The sequence below is a fragment of the Centrocercus urophasianus genome, unplaced genomic scaffold (genome assembly GCF_019232065.1).
Source record: "Centrocercus urophasianus isolate 14NV4802_14NV808 unplaced genomic scaffold, USGS_Curo_1.0 seq_809, whole genome shotgun sequence".
Classification (NCBI taxonomy): Eukaryota; Metazoa; Chordata; class Aves; order Galliformes; family Phasianidae; genus Centrocercus; species Centrocercus urophasianus.
Window position 1 is genome coordinate 1 of NW_024885432.1, and position 13,925 is coordinate 13,925.

The 13,925-nt window shown below is 48.9% G+C and overlaps 1 long non-coding RNA gene across 1 annotated transcript; it reads right to left on the reverse strand.

The window, feature by feature from the left end:
- On the reverse strand, positions 1 to 7,339 carry LOC122171118. Its single transcript, XR_006171908.1, has 3 exons — positions 7,229 to 7,339; positions 4,838 to 4,947; positions 1 to 23 (listed from the first exon to the last, which is right to left on the reverse strand). It is a non-coding gene; the product is annotated as an uncharacterized LOC122171118 (long non-coding RNA).
- Between the last annotated feature and the right edge of the window lie 6,586 nt (positions 7,340 to 13,925).

The window sequence follows — 13,925 nt, forward strand, 5'->3', positions numbered from 1 at the left end:
ACTGTCCCAAATGCTCATGACCTCTGAAAAGCAACAAGAGATGTGTCAGATGCTGAGCCTGCCACCCGCCTCCACCCTGAGACAGCATGGCTCGGTGGAAAGGGAAGGCCTAGGTCTCCTGTGCAGGGCACTTCAGGTCTCTGGAGACGCAGGGGAGGTGCCAGTGCTACCAGCAGGACTCCTTCCTGTTCTTGTCCTTCTGCTCCCTTCCCTTTGGGTCCAGGGCTCACCTTTCCCAGGGACTTCCTCCCACCCCAGACAGTCGGGGCCCCCACGACTTTTCCCCAGCTCATAATTCTGAGATCGGGTGTCCTGCACTGGCAGAAGGACTCCCAAAGCCCCTACCATCCAGGCTGAGCACTTGCAGCGCTGGCAGCTTGACAAAAGGAAACTGCATCGCTATTCACGGGCTTCCCACTTGGAAACTCCTCTGTACTCTCCAACCTCCTCCTCCTCCACACTGCTGTGCGGCACACAGTGGAACAGGGCAGTGTGCCACAGCACCGTCATTGTGATGTAAGGTGTCCCACTGTGACATCCCCCACCCAAAGGAATCCAAGCAGCCACGCCTGGTTACCCACTGCTAGAGAGCAGACACCCTTTTCTGAGCCACCTTTCTTGAACAGCAGGCCCTGATTCTTGGTCACGATGATATGGATTCTGGTTTTGACTGCGACAGCGAGACTCGCACAGAGCCTCCAAATAACCGAGGCCCTTCACCTTTATTCAGGGCACTGCTCGTGACCTGGGCTCTCAGTTGGACCTTCTTAACGTGGCTGCCCCTTCCTGGTTCTGAAGCACTCTCCGTGCTCTCTTCTTCTCCATCCCCAGAGCCTGGGGAGTGGGGCTAGGGTCAGGGGACGTGGTGTCTCCTTTTTCCCCCAGGAGAGTGGAGGGCCCGGTGCCCCTCATTCTGCACGTTTGCCCTCCATCAGGTTGGAAGCCTACTTATATCTTCTTCTGCTTGCTGGGACCTAAGACGGGGCGGTGCATCTGCCCATGCCCCTGCACAGTACAAGGCATCGAGCTGCCTCTCCAGCTGCTGCGTATCTCTTGGCCTGGCAACTCCTTCCCACAGCCTGGTCAGAAGAGAGGAGAAGGCTCCAGGGAGACCTCACTGTGCCATTCCAGTATTTGAAGGGAGTGTATAAACAGGAGGGGGAAGGGCTGTTTACAGGGGTTAACAGTGATAGGACATCTCAACTAAAACAGGGGAGGTTTAGGTTGGATATGAGGAGGAAGTTTTTCACACAGAGGGTGGTGAGGCACTGGAACAGGTTGCCCAAAGGAGGCTGTGGATGCCCCATCCCTGCAGGCATTCAAGGCCAGGCTGGATGTGGCTCTGGGCAGCCTGGTCCGGTGGCTGGCAGGCTGGTTGAAACTAGACAACCCTGAATGTCCTTTTCAACCCAGGCCATTCTACGCGTTTTGCCCTGAATTTGTCTGGACCACCTGCTTCCTCACTCCTGGTCCTTCGGTGGCCAAGCATTGTGAAATGATGCTTAGAAGCTGAACACGTGCCCTCTTCCTATGGAGCAGGCAAAAAGAGGTACATTCAGTACTGGTCGCTGGGACAGAGTTGCCTTTTTCTTCACCATGCTTGGTATGTTGGTATGTTCTGGCTCTAGACACCCGTGCCCTCGTCCAGTGGAAATATTGAGATCCAGAATGACTTTGATTATGGAAAAGTCCTACAAGTGGAAATGTACTTCCTATTTACTGTAATTTCTCTTATTTATTGCTTTGTTTCTTGAATTATTAATTTTTTTGTGCTTACTCTGCCGTACCTCTGCCTGCAGTTATTTGTGCACAGGGATACAGAGGGTGTTTAACACAGCCTACCTGCACTGCCCGTGCCTGCCCTGTGAATGGCTGTGGGACTGACCCCAGGCAGGGCAGAGATGGATGTGTGGGAATGGAATTTTATTTCTGCATTTGATATTAAAAAGAGCAATTGTTTTGAAGAAGTACAACATAATGCATTTGGATTCTGTAACTTATCCTTAGAAATAGTCTATCTAAGAAGTAAAATACTGCGTATGTTAGCAGCGTGTTTTAGAAACATTATTACTGAATTATGTAATTCATTCTTTCTTGCAAAACTGTAATAGCTGTTAAATGTTCCAAACAACACGAGTATAGTGTGTTAGGAATTAGAAAACATATCCTAACAGAACAACTCTACAATAAGAAACTCCCAGCAAAAGAAGAACAGATTTAGCAAACATCAAAGATGTTAGGGCCTCTACACAAGGCCCAACTGTCTCACTGCGTGAGAAGGTTGGGATGTGACAGGCAGGCACCAAGACACTCCCCTGCTCTAAGCTTATCTTTGTGGAAAGAAGGACAAGCAGATATCCGCAAAATAACGATCCGGTGTGGAATAAGTTAATTAATTAACTACAGATTCACGCTTTTGCAGCAAAAATTTATGTTTGTCCTGCGTTCCCATGTTTAGTGAAATGTAACAGCATCTGCATCAAACACAGAGGAAGGAGTGTCTCAGTAATGTACATCACACACCAGCCAGGCTGCTAAGGATAGGTAACTCTTCTGGAACAGCTTCATCAAAACCTTACTGTATTAGCCTTGGTATCACCCAGAACTCGTTCCATTACTGCTTTGAGGGGTCAGAGCCTGAACTCTACTAAAAGGCCACATGTCATCATGAAATCAGGCACACTTGATACAACCACACCACTAAGGCTCCTCTGCTAAACTTCACTGGTTCCCAATGCTCGCTTAAAAAATAAAGTCCACTGAGAGCATCAAACGCCAACACGTTTCTCAGTATCTGAACATCCCTGCCTTGTCCATCTCTGGCCAGCAGGACTAAATTCAAAGCAGTGCAAACCACCATTCCACACAAGTAGCTGTGTTTAATCCTGCAGATCAGAGCTCAATAAACACTGGCTCAGCACAAGTCACTCACAGAGAACAGGGGCTCTGCTGCCACCAGCACCTGCTATACATCAGGAAGGAAAATGAACCGAGGAAAATGAACACAGCAGCATACAACTAAGAGCTCCTCGTGATTGTCAGCACTGAAAGGAAAGCAAGCTGAAGAAAAACCTCAGGTAAATTCATACAGGACAGCAAAGCAGGGAGGACAAAGGACTTGGACTGATCCTGAACTGAACGCATTAGAGAACAAGAGCCTTGAGAGGAGTAATTGGCTATACAGGTGAACGATACGCAAGTCTGAAATAATGATTTCTTCAGAAGACTCCAGGGTGTTCCTCATCAAGACAAAGGACAGTACATAAAAATATCAGGATGGATATAAGTTGAAAATTCTTTTCAGCTGGCCTGGCATCCTGGGGCAAGCTGAAGACTAGACAGGACACCAACACAGGAAGAGAGAACTAACAGCACAGGGGATGCCACAAAGAAAATCTCTGCTCAGACTGCTGTGTGAGGTGAGGGTGATACCTGCTGCCAATGAGAAGCACAGTGGAAGGACAGGACGGATGCCACCTGCAGCACAGACATTCACACCAGGGGCACAGTGCAGAACTACGATTCCAAAGCGATTATAAGGTTTTATTTAACAGTGCTGTGTGGGACGATTCAACTGCTTCAAGCTCAAACAAGCTGCAAGTGATTGATTAATCCGTACATCTCAGTGACCTCAAAACCTGACGTCTTGGAAAAAATAAACAGAACAGACCATCTCAAACAGCAGATATTCAATCTACAGAACTTAATCCAGCGGGCAGTCCTGTGGCCAAATTCTGTGCTGGCAGCAGAGTCTTTTTATGACCTTTAGGAACATTCCCAGTTACAGAGCTACCACAACTTGGGCACAAAATACACAGACCCACCTGGGAGAACAGAAAATAAAGAAGCAACTTACCCTTCGCTCATCCAACTCCACTCTCACTTTAGAAGTGAAACTACAAGTTTAAATGCCAGGAAAAAACGAGGGAAAAAAATCACCTGGTATTTTCCAGGCAAACCACCAAGATCATAGAATCACATAATGTCCCAAGTTGTAAGGCATCCACAAGGACCATCAAGTCCAACCTGATGCTCCAGGAAGGACAACCCAAATGCAGATGGTCTTTAAGCTGCAGCAGCTTGCGACCAGGCCCACAGCCCTGGGGAGCCTGGCCACAACCACTGGTACCAGATGCAGCAAGCACAGGGAGCAGGCAGGTAGGTACAGCAAGCAGCAAGCAAAGACCAATCTCTGAGAGGGGGACTGCTTACAGAAATAAACCTGGGGCCTGCCTACAGAAAGCCCATACCTTTCACTCCAGTAAAGCTCCACCATTTTGACAGCCAAAACACAAACTGCCATTTCACTTCTCATGGCTTTTCCCTGAACTCCCAAACAAGCAGTTACTTCAGGTCCCCTATCGCACTGCAACTGCTCATAATCAATAATCAAGATTATTTCTTTCACGACATAAGCAGCTCACTTCTGCTTGGTGGCAATTACTTCCATTCCCATTGCGTCCCTTCATGTGAGAAAAATCGCAGCCGGCTTTCTGACAGCCTCCTGCATGATTCCCCCAAAAGCACCCTGTATTTATTCTGAAGAGTGAAAGAAAGGAAGGTTCATGGAAATGGGTACACAAGGCTTGCAAGAGCTGCAGTGCTCCAGATCAGAGACAGGACCATCACAGTGCCAAAATACAGTTTATCACTAAAGGAAACATTTCAGAGCATATTCACAACTTCTGCATAAGCTGTTATGATTCAGCATATCCAGCTTTCTTATTGTTCAGTTGGAGAAGGCAGATGCTCTCACACATCAATCAACAAGCACCTGCATGAGCCAGCCCTCTGCTTTTCACGACAGACATCGCTACTGCTGGCTCTGACACCTTACCAGGAGATGCTTCAGTTCATTAACGTGGACTTTATTCCTTCCATCAGCAGCTACTCCTGAACTGACCTTCATTCATACAGTGACACCACCAACTTCCAGCATGAGCTAGCCTGCAAAACACAGAAAAGAGAGCAGGATGACAACCAACACAGAGATAACACGTTTTAATATTCACGAACAAAAAAAGTAACGGCAATACAGAAGGGCAGCTGCAGCAACACAGCAGTACATAAAGAAATGAAAACCTGGCCCAGCCCCAAGGCCCCACCTCCAGATGCCTCATTCAGCAGAGATCCATTATCTCAGCAACCACCCACTACCCAACCCGCCAGCGTTCCTGTGACCTGCCATCAGCTGATGAGACAGAAGTAAGATCACCATGATTTTCCAAGCCACGAGATGGGCCAGGACCCCACAAGAGGATTCACAATACTTTAGATGGTTCCTCATGAAGGCAGAGTGGAGGACCATCGCCTCCCTTGCCCTGCTGCCCACCGCTCTTTTGTTGCAGTCCAGAATACTGTTGGCTTTCTGGGCTACCAGCACACACTGCTGACACAGGTAAAGTTTTTTGTCTCCCAGGGAAGCCCAAGAGCTTCTTGGCAGGGCTGCTGTCCAGGAGTTCTCCCACCATTTAGTAGTTGTGCTCTGGAATCCTGCCTTCAGGCATAAAAGCCAGGGAAGCGTTGCTGGTGAAGACAGTGGCACAGAAACCATGAGGTACATCAGCCCTCTCTGCTCCTGTGCTTATTAACACAACAGTAGGCCCGCACCACCCCTGTCTACTCTTTCACTTGTAAGGAAACTCTATCAGCTGGAGCCTTCACACTCCTCTGCAAGTATCAGGTCCATGTCAGGTGAAAGCAGCCAAAGCTGACCCTGACTATCACAGCCCTGACCAGCTCCCTGTCGGCCAGTGTGAGACCCAGCTGAGCATCCCCTGTGTTTCCCCCAGCAGCTGTGGGAAGAAGTTGGCTGAAATCAGTGGCCTGTTGTTCTGCTCGGCCAGAGAATGCCAGGGCAATTGCAGCTCCCATGGGCAGCCGCTCATTGATCTGCAGACAGCTCAGATTGCTGACAAAAGGCTTCTGCCTGCTCTCCTTGATCAAGCAGTTGGTAAGCAGCCTGATCAAGACCACACAACAGTTAATGATGTTATTCTATAATAGCTCAAGTGACCAAAATGAGAGAATCTTTTCCATGGTGTACTGCACGTGAGTCATAGGCTCATTCACTTCTGGACACTTAAGGACACAGTTTGCAAAGGAATCCCTCGTTTTATCTCCATCTATCACTAGCTGTATCCAATAAAGTCCTGCAAGAAGACACAAAAGCTGGGACAGGCTTGCTGATAACAGCTGAGGACACACTGGAATGCCCATGACACAACAGCCACTGCAGTCAAGGAAGATCTAGAAAACACAGGTGTTGAAGCAGAAGGGAAAGAAATAAGCTTAGTCATGCTCCTGTGGCACACGACTCCATTTGTTCGGCTAAATTCCTTTATAGGCTGCCCTCATTATGCACAGCAGGGACAGCTTCAGCTGTCCCAGATGTGGGTATCTATTGTCAGTGCAGGTGTTGTTGGACAAAGGAATATCTGTTGTCAGCAACTGCGAGACCCCCCCACGGGATGTGATGCGATAGGCCCTCTCCCTGCTCTATGATTGATGTGTAGCACATGCCCTTAGGGGCGTAGATGAAGCACATAGGTTATATAAGCTAGAGTTCACATGTAATAAACGCCATTTGCTGTTCATCATATTGGTGTCTGCGTGCAGCCATTTGGTCCTGGCCTGGTTTTAGGTCAGTACCATAGGAGGCAATGCAACAAATGTCCTTCCAGGCTCTGGGAGTAACAGCCTACATTTCACCAGATATTTGCATCTGAACAGCTCCTTCCTATCCTTAATCTCCACATGTGAGCATTAGTGAGGTACCTCACAGGGAGATGTGCATGTTGTGGACATCTGATCTGAGGCAAGAGGAACTGAGGGGAGTATTGGGAGGGAGGGAGAGGATCAGAATGGGGGAATAAGGAGGGGAGGGATGAGGTGAGGGTGGGGAAGGGACCCTGGGGGTAAAAATGGAGAACTGGGGGGTGGTGTCGAAAAGGAATGGCGGGGAACTGGAATTGGGGGGTGGGGGATCTCTAAAGGTCAGTGTTGGGGGGGGATTCGAGGGGAGAGCATGACCCTGGGGGTCAGAAAGAGGGACTGGGGGAGTTTATGGCCGAACCGTGGACGGGAACGAGGCAGCGATGTATCCTGGATTGGGGGAGAACACACAGCGCACCTCCCCATACCGAGCAGAGGCCCTGAACAGCACAGAGGCCCCACGGGGCCAACGCAGAGCGGCCCCCACACCGGTGCCCCCCGCCCGAAAACCCACTTGTAGAAGCTGAAGCTGAAGCTGAAGCTGAGGCGACGCTCGGAGCCCGGAGCTGCCCTGCGGCGTTGGAGCAGCGCGCTGCCCCGTACCACTTCCGCACGGCCGCCTCCTTCTTCGCGGCGCAGGGTGATGACGTCACACGACGCCGCGCATCTCGCCCCAGTAGGCCCCACAGCTCCTCCCTCGCCCGGCCCCAACGCGCCGCTCCAATAAGCGCCCTCAGCGCGGGCAGAAAGTCATCAACCTTTTATTCTCATTATTACTACTAAAAATCTCTGTTGTCTTTTACGAATTGCTGTGAATTTTCACTCGGCACACGCAGGTGCGTTCTGCGTTTCCTCAGTTGCACCTCGCCTCCAATCTGACACGGCCGAGGGCTTTGCGGAGCTCCTCCTGCTGATACAAAGAGGAGAGGTTTCTTACGCGCGTGGGAAGCGCCGCGGCACATCCGCACGGCTCCCTTTGCCAGCCGCAGAACCCTGGCTTGCTCTGCTCCACTCCCTGGGCTGCCGTGGGTCGCCAGAACGGCGCTGCTGATGGGGGAAGGCAGCTGCACTCCTCCCTCCCGCCAGCAGTCGTCCCTCCACACCCGCAGCAGGACGGTTTCCCTCCCGTCCAGCGCTCTGTTTTTCTCCAAACTCCAAACGTCAATGGAAGTTTCCCATTGTTCTTGGCTATGAGTATTTAATTGTAATAGAGGGTTTGTGCATCTTGTTATTTTTCTTGCTTTCTGGAAACAAGAAAAGAAAAGAAATGATCTCTTGGCACTCAGCAGTGACCGCTAGCTTTGCCTTTGCTAACTACCATTTCAGCTTGTCTTGAATAAACCTGATGAGAGCAGTGGAATAATTAAACCTCCCAGAAAATTAACTGTTGTGGCAGTTTGTCTTTACATCATGCTATATAGATTGCAGTTCATTGTTTTAATGAAAAAAATTACTTTAAGTTCATCTGTGCCTTGGAATACTGAATGTAATTAAATGAATGTACACTATAAGATTTCATCTGGGTACACAGGAAGCATTCACTGAGCACCTTCCATCTCTTCTTTCACCTTTCATCTCAACAAATACACATGAGAAAAAGTGGGTAACAACCACAAGCACGCATGGACGAGTCAGAGCACCACATCTTTAACGAGGAGAGGATAGCCCTACCGTTTAGTTTCAGTCCCACTGGATATGACAGCATCACTGCAGTGGGATCACAGACAGATTGACGTCTGTGACTGCAGTGTTTGGAGACCCCTGTGCAGGGAGATGAAGTCAGCCTAAAGTGTTCTTTCTATATGTGTACTGGTTTTGCCTCAGTTGTCGTTATTTTCCCTTCAGAAAACTGCTGAAGCAGTGAACTGAAGGCAGGAGTTGTCTGGGCCATGATGCCTTTGGAGGGCAGGCTTGACGTCCCTATTGGTCATTTAACTACTTCCCTCCACTGCTCTGCTGCTGTGATCAGATCACAGTGAGAGTGTCTTAGCCTGCCCTTCCTCACTTGCTTTCTGGTTCTGAGTGCCTTGGAATTGTCCTTTCTAAACATGCCTGACACTCACCTCCTTTTGCTAGCTATGGTCTGTTTCACCTTTCTTTCAGTATATTCCCTCCCTCTTGTGTTGTGAGCACTGAAAGAACATCACAGAATCACAGAATCACAGAATTGTAGGGGTTGGAAGGGACCTCCAGAGATCATCGAGTCCAACCCCCCTGCCAAAGCAGGTTCCCTACACCAGGTTGCACAGGTCGGCATCCAGGCAGGTCTGGAACATCTCCAGAGAAGGAGACTCCACCACCTCCCTGGGCAGCCTGTTCCAGTGCTCCGTCACCTCACCTAAAGAAGTTCTTGCACACATTTGTGCAGAACTTCCTCTGCTGCAGCTTGTGTCCGTTTCCCCTTGTCCTGTCTCCACTCACCACTGAAAAGAGCCTGGCCTTACCATTCTGCCCCCCACACCTTAGATATTTATTAGACCTGGATCAGGTCCCCTCTCAGTCTTCTTTTCTCAAGGCTGAACAGACCCAGTTCACTCAGCCTTTCCTCGTAGGAGAGATGCTCCAGGCCCCTCACCATCTTTGTGGCCCTCTGCTGGACTCTTTCCAAGAGATCCCTGTCTTTTTTGTACTGGAAGTGTAAATGTTAGTGCTGTATGGAAGTGCAAACATCAGTGCTGCATGGAAATGGAATTAGGAATGGTACATGGAAGTGGAACTGAGGGTACGAATAGTGGAATTGTGAAAAACAAAACAAGGAAGACCTAAATCAGCACAAAGTTTAAAGAAGAGCACTGGGTTAAAATATTCAAGTCTGTGATCTGCTCCAGCCAAAGCAGATCAGCGCCGGCAAGAGAACGCATCCCCTCCCCCCCCAACCCCCCAAAGCAAAATGCGGTGTTCTTACTGCAGTAAGTGATGAGGCTGTAACCAGAAGGGAAACCACTGGCAAAAGTGAGGGGGTTTGCTTTGTTAGACGTTTACAATCTCGTATAGGAAAACAGGTAGGCGTACACAGATTGTTGTACATGCCAAATTCATCCAAACTTTGACTAGGGCGTGAGTTACTAGAAGAACTGTAAACTGAAATAAAGTTTAAAGGAAAATTGGAATTGGAGATAAAAAAGAACAGTTACTAAAGGTGCTTAGTTGAGCATTGTGGGAATCAAATGTTTCTGCATTAGAATTGGATAATTTTTTTTATTTATTTATTTCATGATCTCCGCTATCATAGTTCTTTTTGGGAGTCCTTCTACTTCACCTGGGGAAGATCTCTGATAGTTTACATCACTGATCCTCTAGACAAACCTTCCCAGACACGCACACTCTGTATAGAGATGTATATATGTATATTTTGTCACACATACTGCAAGAACATCCTGCACGAGAGCAAACCAGAGAACAGCCATGGCCTGCCCGAGGAAGCGCCTGAAGAGACATCGGCAGGCCTGACATCACACAGATTGCTGTACATTCATCCAAACCTTCACTAGGGCATGATTTACTAAACAACAACGCCATGGCCCAGATACAAAGGGCTGGGCTCTCAGCTGCAGAGGGCAGCGGTGACCTTCCCACTGAAACGTGGCAGCTCTCCTAGTAAAGGAATACTCATGGCTGGACTGTGCTGCCCTTCGAGGCTCAAAAAGGCTCAGAAGATCTTGAGAGGATCTGAAGTAAAATTGCACCCAAGTGACTCGTAATTTCAAGGACTCACGACTTCCCTGCGCGTGCGCAACAGACCTAAATGAAGCACTTAACAATTACCGAATTAGAAGAGTTTAGAATAGAAGCTCCGTCCAGCCACGGTGCAAACACGCCGCTTCCGCCCGGCAGCGTTCCCACATCCAACATGGCTCCTCGACGGCTTCACCCGCTTCGCAGCCCCCCCCGCCGCTCTGAACTTGCCGTGCCCTTTCCCAAAATGGCGGCCGCCAGCTTCACCCCGCGGCTACCTTGCCCGGATGACGGCCCGGTCGCGCGGTCACGTGGCGGAAGGCGAGTGCGGAGCGGTGCCGGGCGGCGCGCCGGGTTTCTCCTCCTGGCCGTGCCGTGCGATCGGCTCCCGTGGGGTCCAGGGCCTCCCGGGGACGGCGCGGCTTACGTACGGGACGGTGCTGGAAGGCCGGGATCGGCGGCAGCAGGGTGAGCGGGGCCGGTGGGCGCGGGCGGGCCGGTGGGCGCGGGCGGGCGGGCGGGCGGGGAGGGAGAGCTGTGGGGGAAGGAGGTGGGGGGAAGGAGAGCCGGGGGAGGGGAGAGCGAGCGTCCTCCGAGCGGCGTTCTGTTCCGCAGTGCTTGTCCTCAGCCTGATTTCTCTTTCCTTTTCCTGGCCGAATTTCGGCGCCCCGTTACGCGTCCTCCGGGGGGGGGGGGGGTGGTTGGAGCTGCCGGGCAGCCGGCGGCTGGGGGCTGTGCGGGCTCTCGTGGCGGTGATGCTGCAGCAACGCGTCCTCCGCGCTCCCTTCGCTGAGCTGTGCCGCGTGTGCTCTGTGGCTGTGCTGAGGCTGCACGAAAGACATCGCGGTTGGTGTCTGCAGACTCGTGAAGGAAATTTACACTCGCGTTCCGAAGACGGCGCTCTCTTCCGCCCCTCCCTTTTGATGTAGAAATGCGTCTATGATCGCTGTGAGCAATGTCTTGAGAAGGAACCGAGGAGCTGAGGATTTCAATTCGCGCTGCTTTTTTTCCCCCCGTACTCTCTTCCCCCCCATGCGCCACCATGCGGCCATTATCTGCTAATTGTGCTTTTAATGGTGATTATTTTTCTCATGATCCTAACGCTGTGAATTTCTCAGTGGTTGCTGAGACGAAGGTAGTCATAAATACAGGTTTTAGCATTATTGTATCTAGGAATAGAAAATGCCCAACATCTAATCACGTTCTGCTGCAAAAACACAAAGCATAGTCCCTTTTTAAAAAAGCAAGAGACAGAGCACGTCTGACCCTTTATTACTCTAAGGGACCGATGTTTTCATGTGGCACCAGGCAAGACAGGGAAGCTCTAGGACTTGGTATGCTTGCATTGATGCTTCTCTCAGCCTGTTTTTGCTTTTCTGCAGTAGCATAACATCCTAGGCAGTGGCTTCCCAATAATCCTCTCGAGTCAAATGACCTTAATGCTTAGACCTGATCACAGTCATGAATATAAATGGTTTATCATTAGGCTGCATTTCTGAATTTTCACTGTGTGTGTGGGAAGGTACGTGCAATGTCCATCTCTTCTGGAGTGTTTCCCTTCCTGCTGCTGACTGTTTCAGTCAGCATCAGTCTTGCACTCTGGTAAGGCCTGATGCTTGAGAAATGGACCTTGGAGGGGGTGGGTGGGAGCTGTGCATCCAACGCAAGTTTTTGCCTTGCTGTGCTTTTACAGTAGGATATAAGTTCTGCATGTGAAGTATTTAAGTAACGTCTTGTTTTCGTGCTGTTACTGACATTCTGCATGGCCACGTCTTGAAGTGAAATCAAGGAGAAAAGCATCGCCTGCCAAGCTGTAGAGATGATGTTAATAGCATATAACTGTGACGAGGCCAAGCGTTGTAGAGAGCTCTCACAGCACGGCTGCTCTTTCAGTGAGGCTGCAGGCTGCGGGCCAGAGGATGAGAAAAATAAGCACCTGCCTTGAATTTTCATACAGATTATTTCCCTGAAGGGCTGATGAAAAAGTTCAGTAACGATGGTTGAAATATTTATGTATGTGCATGTGCTACTACTTTGTATATCAACAGATACTGATCTTTGTTTACTTTTTGCTTTATAGATATGGAATGAAGGGGCATTTCATAGCAAATGGATGAAGGTATGTCTGTTTTCCTTCTTAAAAGTGAAATGTGCTTCTGAAGTTCCCTTGTTAGCACGTGTGCTTTGCTTGTCTGATTTTTCTCTAGAGAAGAGACCTTCATCCTGGGACTGCTTCGCTCCCTGACCCCTCATGGTAGCTGCAGGCATGAAGCACTAACAGGAACATGGGATCCTTAGACTTTTTTTTTTTTTATCTGAAGCTTTTATTTTGAACTTCATAAGTCAGTGTATGCTAAGGAGGGCATTTTAAAGGAAGCTGCAGTTGAACTGTACGAATTCATCTTCTTACTGGCTGGAAAACAGTTAATTTTGTAAGTCAGAGATCAGAATTCCTTCTGGATTCTCAAGTGAAGTTCCAGTGGATACGATGCCCTTTAATTATTGATGTACAGCTCCAGGCATTCATTACATGGTCTGATTTACTTTTTCCATAAAGTAAGAGCTCTGTGTTTTAACTGTGCAAAAGTCAATACCTCACTTAGAACATGAGTTGGAAAGAGACAGTATTTCACATCGGGTAACACTGTGCTGTCACTGTTTCCTTCCCTGCACACCCCTGTTTGGAAGCTCACTTCTCGAGTTCTGTTATGCTGAAGTGGAATCTTGATATAAGTTCTGCTATATTCATTATTCCTGTCCTTGCTGCTGTTTTGAGGCTGTTGGAAATAATCCAAGTAATTTTTGTCAGGACGGTATCTCTGATAAAAGCAGAATTTATTCGCGATTGCAATGGCGGGCGTCCCACAAGTAGGAGCGCGCCCTATGGACACAACATGACAGCCTTTATACCCTGTTTTCTCCCCTTTGCCTCCCCCTCCCCTGTTTCCCCAATGGCTGGGTACTCCAGGTTCACAATCTTATCAGAAGAATTTACATTTGCTATTTACTTGTTAATTTATTTGTTATCTGGTGCCAGTCAGTAATCATCCAAGATGTCTCGGTGCTCTCCTTGTCCTATTGATATGGTGATTTTCTTTAAAGTCATTATCGTTAAACAAAGATCACTGGGGGATGATGTCAGGCCTTCCCAATGTCTCTTCAGGCGCTTCCTCGGGCATGCCATGGCTTGTTCTCTGGTTTGCTCTCATGCAGGATATTCTTGCAGTGTATGTGGCAAAATATACATATATACACCTATATACAGAGTGTGCGTTCCTGGGAAGGTTCGTCTATACGATAAGTGATGTAAACTTATCAGAGATCTTCCCCAAGTTAAGTAGAGGGACTCCCAAAAAGAACTATGATAGCAGAGATCATAAAATAAAAATAATATTATACAATTCTAATGCAGAAACAACACTTGATTCTCACAAGGCTAAGAAGGAAATGCATTTCTTCTCAAAAGAAAGCAAGGGTTAAGCTGAGCGTGAAGAAAACTGCTAATTCTTTTTTTCCTCTCCACGTGTAACTTTGAG